Source organism: Camellia sinensis, chromosome 10 (genome assembly GCF_055761805.1).
Source record: "Camellia sinensis isolate YWXY chromosome 10, ASM5576180v1, whole genome shotgun sequence".
NCBI classification, from domain to species: domain Eukaryota; kingdom Viridiplantae; phylum Streptophyta; class Magnoliopsida; order Ericales; family Theaceae; genus Camellia; species Camellia sinensis.
The window spans coordinates 94,972,537-94,978,536 of record NC_138970.1 but is presented as its reverse complement, the minus strand read 5'-3'; the positions used below and the strand labels follow the sequence as shown (position 1 = coordinate 94,978,536).

Sequence of the window (6,000 nt, the reverse complement as noted above, 5' to 3'; positions counted from 1 at the left end):
CATCGAGAGAAAGAAAAAAAAAAAAAAAAAGGATTTTAATTGACTTCTTTGCACAATTGACAATTCACAAGCTATGATTAGAAGAAAGAGGAATGAAGACTGCTAAAACATGTCACACACCTACAGCTTATGGTTGTCACCAACAATAAGAGGTCTGGTCTGAGAGTTAAGTAGGTTAATGGACTAATAATACTTAATTAATATATTTTTTTTTTATCAATAATTGGTTAGTCATATAAATAAAAAATAATTTTATCATCACTTTTATGTTAAAATGCATATTTTATCTTATTTGTCTTTATGTTTTCACATCACTTGCAATAGTTTTAATTTCATTGGCCTTACTAAAAAAAAAAATCAATAAAATTATATAAAAATTGTAAAACTTATTATATTTTTTCAATTCTTTGGGACGTCAATGTAATTTACATTGTTATAGTTCATTCCCTTTCATCTCTTTTCTATGTCTCCTATTGAGTCTTTTTGTCTCTCAACCACTTAACAAAGTGAGTCAAATATTATCCTAATAACAAAATTTTTCATTACGTCTTAAGTACTACATAGACAATATCACATAATATTTCGTGACTACTAATTTGGCCGTTGTGTCTAACAAGGAAAGCTTTCATGATTCACAAAATTTATATAGAGAGCGATAAAATAATGCAACTGCAATTAAAATATTATTTCAAAACAAACTACCCACTAAAATAACATATATTAAATTCCATGACCACATCAATTGCGTGGTATTTTGTGTTCCTTATTGTAAATTAATGATAGAAAAAAGAAAAATAGTTTCACACACTATTTAAACCACCCCTATAGGGTATGCCAGTTTGAGGGATCCATGAATCTCCATCAATGAGCTTAGACACTGTAAAAGGGGTAGCTTCAGCTGCACTTTGGAAGACCTTATACCCTGACAATTTTGCCCTTCTACTAGTATTTGCCCCGGGGCCTCGGTTATTGTACTCCGCGAACATCAAAATCGTGTTATTACAACACCATGTCCATCCCTCCGGTAGCACAATTTCATCCAAATACGATTCCATGAACACTACCGTGGCATAATTTTGCCACGGCCGCCCTAGAAAAGCCTTCACTTCCTTTTTGCGTGACCTAAGTTCTGGTGCAACGTTGATTGTGCAATTTTGGAATGAAAATCCAAAATTAGTCGATGCTGGATTGGGTTTCCCACCGTTAGCGGTAATCACATTAGCAGGTGAGAGTCGACGAACGTAGATGCCACAATCTTGGAACACGGCTGAGGCAAAACCAAAAATGAAATCGACAGTGCCTGAAATTTCACAGTTTTTGTAAAACTGTGAATTTGTGTTTGCCAATAGGGTGTCTTGGTAACCCATGAAAATGCACTTGTAAAATGCTGAGTGATTTGCATTGTTGTTGAGTGCAACTGCTTGACCACTGTTTATTGGAGCTGAGTTCTCAATCGTTAAAGACTGGCCGATAAAGCCTTCCCCATCAACAGCTGTGAAAACAAAAATCTATCAGTAATTCGGATTCGAGATTAGTCAAGGTACTCCGAATATCCGGTTATTAAGAAACATACTATATATTTAGAATTTTACTCAAAAATATCAATATGTGTTTCAAATTCATTTAAGTTTAAACCTCACAATATATCAATTCAATTTCAACCATAAATTCATTACTGAAAATGTATACATATGTTAGGCTAAAGAGGATGATGAGAATATAACCAAAACTTCAACCATGCAGGCTAGATTCAAAAATAAATATGGAAAAATTACAACCCATATAGTGTTAGAAAAATAATTACAAATTCATTGAAAAACTTATGATTTTGATTATTAATATTAATACATTTTTTTACTAATCTATAAATATTTTTATAAAAATAAGCTGATTTGTAATTTCCTCAATAAATATTATCAACACTTGTTTTTCCAACTTCTTTCATGCAAAAAGATTTAACTTTTTAAAACCATACTAGTAAAAAAAATTACTTCATCAACCCTAAACACATGCAAACTAAAAAACAACCAAAATAGAATTGCTTGCAAGAGAGTGAGTGAAGTTTACTCATTGTAGCCGACTGTGGAGTTCCAAATCCGATGGCATTACTCCGGTTACCCGTAATTTTTGTGGTGGCAGCGTCATCACCAATCAGAGCAATGTTAGTCTTGTCCTCTCCCACCACCACATATTCACTGTAAACCCCCGGCTTGACGCGAATGTAATACCTATCATATTCGTAAAACGTAGTAAGTAATTTTGTTTTACTTTTTTCAATAATATCTTTCTTCTTTCTTTTTTTTTTTAAGTACTGAAAGTTTGTTGTCAGTTGTTAAATAATACCTGTTGGTTACACTGATATGCATAGGAGCAGCAGCAATCGCATCGTTGATGCGTCTGTAATTTCCCGAGCCATCTTGTGCAACTGTTGCATTGAAGATAATGTTGGTCTGAAGTGAAATGGTGGTTTGAGTTGAGCACAAAAAGAAGAACACAACGACGATGAAGACGATGCATGAGGAAGAAGCAAACTTTGACTCCATAGCAAGGATTTAAAACTGAGATTGACTTAAACTATATGGATAGAGTTTATGAGTGCTTTGTAAAGGACGTAGTGACTTTGCATGGTGTGCATGGTTCTTATATAGAACAATTTTACAATAAGAATTGCCAAAAAAATTAATTTTGGATTGGATTGACGACTGGACTTTCCATCTTTTCATTTGATGTTATACATAATCTTATTTTTTTTATTAGATTTTCTTATGAATTGAATTTTCTCATCATCCATTAGATTTTTATTAGATTTTCTTGTGAGTAGAATTTTCTCATCAGTCATTAGATTCATTTTTTTTTTTTATCTAGATATAATAAAATTTGGTAAAAAATCTATAAAGAATTTTCCTAAAACAATAAAGTACGTATCCACTGCAATGGATAAAGCTACATCCATGCTCTTTGTTTGCCTAGTCAGATAATTTATTTCAACCATATAACAAAACTACTTATTACTAAAATTTCCTTAAATTTACGTAAACATCATAAAATTTCATTATATATTGCACGGTTTTCTTGAAACAGTCAGCTTTATATAGTCATTATAAAATTTAAGGAAATGATACTTATTTTAATAATATATTTTTGACAATTATTAAGTATAGTTTGGACTAATCATAAAATGACATGTGTATTCCAAGTGTTATAAAATTAAGAAAATATATTTTAAAAATATATATTGAGCTTTTGAACCTCAAAGATACTACGGTGTTTTTGCTTATATTATATAATAATAATTATAAATATAATATATTATATAAATATAATTTTTACAGCTTATATTGTTTGAAAACACGTTGCATGGTTTAGGAAAGTAAAAAAAACGCTGAAACGTGGAATTTGATAGATTTTATTGATATGTTGTATTCGACATTATCATGGAAATTTCTTTTATTGGTCACATATATTATTTTTTTTATTTTATAATAATAGGCATTATTGAAATTATCAATAGAAGATGAAACGTGGCAGTTTCCTTAATCTCATTTTTTATATGTAGTAATTTCTTTTCTTTTCTTTTTTTAAAGATTAGAACATGTGTAGAGTATGAGTTGTAATTATAATCAATAGTGACATAAGGTTAATTCCATCCAAATTAAAATTTCAAATTAAAAAATAAAATAAACTACACTAATATCTTTTGAAGTTTAAAAAAATTACACAAAGTTCTACAAGTTTGATATAATTATATTATGGTAATTTAGCCTCTATTTGAATTTTTTCAAAAAAACAAAATAAGGGTGAATTTGTGGAGAAGAAAAAAAGTGAAAAAAAAAATACTTTTATTTTATTCACTTTTCTCTTATTCCCCCCCCCCCCCAACTTTTGTATGGTATAATTCAGATTTTAAATTAATTTGAACGTTAGATGGAATATTATGAGTATTTGTCAAGGGTAAATTATTGATAAATCCCATTTAGAAGTGTTTTAACCTAAGAAGTCTGTGAATGAATTTTTTAACCCATTTAGTCCAATGTATGTATAGTTTTATTCCATAAAGTCCTTTTTCTTGATTTATACTATTTTCTTGAACACTTATGCCCTTATATTTAATTTTGATACCCTTATAAATATTTTTTCAACAGTTAGCAATTTTATGATATGAACATTCATATTTTAAAATTCACATTGGTAAAAATGTAAAATTGGCCCGTGGGCGGCCCGAAACCCGCCCGCAAGCTGGGGCGGCGCCCGTTGACAATGTGAATATTCACATTAACATGTTAACATTCACATTAATAGAAGTGTAAAATTGGCCCGCGTCCCGTGGCGGCGCGAAACCTGCCCACGGCCCATGGGCGGCCCGGGGCAGGCCCGGTCCGGTCTTTGACAATATGAATATTCACATTGACATGTTAACATTCACATTGATAAGAGTATAAAATTGACTCGCGGCCCAGGGTGGGCCCGAAGCCCGCTTGCCGCCTGGGGCCAGCCCGGCTTGGCCCGTTGACAATGTGAATATTCGCATTGACATGTTAACATTCACATTGATAGGAGTGAAAAATTAGCCCGCGCCTTGTGGCTGCCCGAAACCCGCCCACGGCCCATGGGCTGCCCGGGGCGGGTCCGGCCCGGCCTGTTGACAATGTGAATATTCACATTGACATGTTAACATTCACATTGATAAGAGTATAAAATTGGCCAGCGGCCCAGGGTGGGCCCGACCTAGCCCGTTGACAATGTGAATATTCACATTGACATGTTAACATTCACATTGATAAGAGTTCACATTGATAAGATTATAAAATTAGCCAGTGGCCCAGGGCAGGCTCTTCTCGGCCTGTTGACAATGTGAATATTCATATTGACATGTTAACATTCACATTGATAGGAGTATAAAATTGGCCAGCGGCCCAAGGCGGGCCCGACCCGGCCCGTTGACAATGTGAATATTCACATTGACATGTTAACATTCACATTGATAAGAGTATAAAATTGGCCAGCGGCCTAGGGCGGGCCCGACCTAACCTGTTGACAATGTGAATATTCACATTGACTTGTTAACATTCACATTGATAGGAGTGTAAAATTAGCCCGCGCCTTGTGGCTGCCCGAAACCTGCCCACGGCCCATGGGCGGCCCGGAGCGGGCCCGGCCCGACCTGTTGACAATGTGAATATTCACATTGACATGTTAACATTCACATTAATAAGAGTATAAAATTGGCTCGCGGCCCATGGGCGGCCAAAAGCCAGCCCGCCGCCCGGGGCGGGCCCGGCCCGGCCCGTTGACAATGTGAATGTTCACATTGACATGTTAACATTCACATTGATAGGAGTGTAAAATTAGCCTGCGCCTCGTGGCTGCCTGAAACCCGCCCACGGCCCATGGGCGGGCCCGACCCGGCTTGTTGACAATGTGAATATTCACATTGACATGTTAACATTCACATTAATAAGAGTATAAAATTGGCCAGCGGCCCAGGGCGGGCCCGACCCGGCCCGTCGACAATATGAATATTCACATTGACATGTTAACATTCACATTGATAAGAGTGTAAAATTGGCCTGCAGCCCGTGGGCGGCCCGAAACCCGACCGCAGCCCGAGGCAGGCTTGGCCCGACCTGTGACAATGTGAATATTCACATTGACATGTTAACATTAACATTGATAGGAGTGTAAAATTTGCCCGCTGCCCGAAGCTTGCCCGCGGCCCGGGGTAGGCCCGGCCCGGCCCGTTGACAATGTGAATATTCACATTAACATGTTAAAATGCACATTGATAGGAATGTAGAATTGGCCCGCGACCCGTGGACTGCCCGAAGCCCGCCCACGGCTCGGGGCAGGCTCGTTTCGGTCTGGGCCCGAGTATGTCCGAGACCCTAGGTTAGGGCCTAGGTCATCACTTTGAAGCACGGCCCGGACCATCGGCCCACTTAAGGCCCATTCAAGGCTCGGTCCGAGGCCCAGCCCGCCCAAGACGCAATGTATTTTTTTGTG

At 36.6% G+C, this 6,000-nt stretch overlaps 1 pseudogene; it reads right to left on the bottom strand.

Moving 5' to 3' along the window:
* Window positions 1-800: 800 nt before the first annotated feature.
* Window positions 801-2,543, bottom strand: LOC145800561 (putative pectinesterase/pectinesterase inhibitor 25 pseudogene; annotated as a pseudogene).
* Window positions 2,544-6,000: the final 3,457 nt, after the last annotated feature.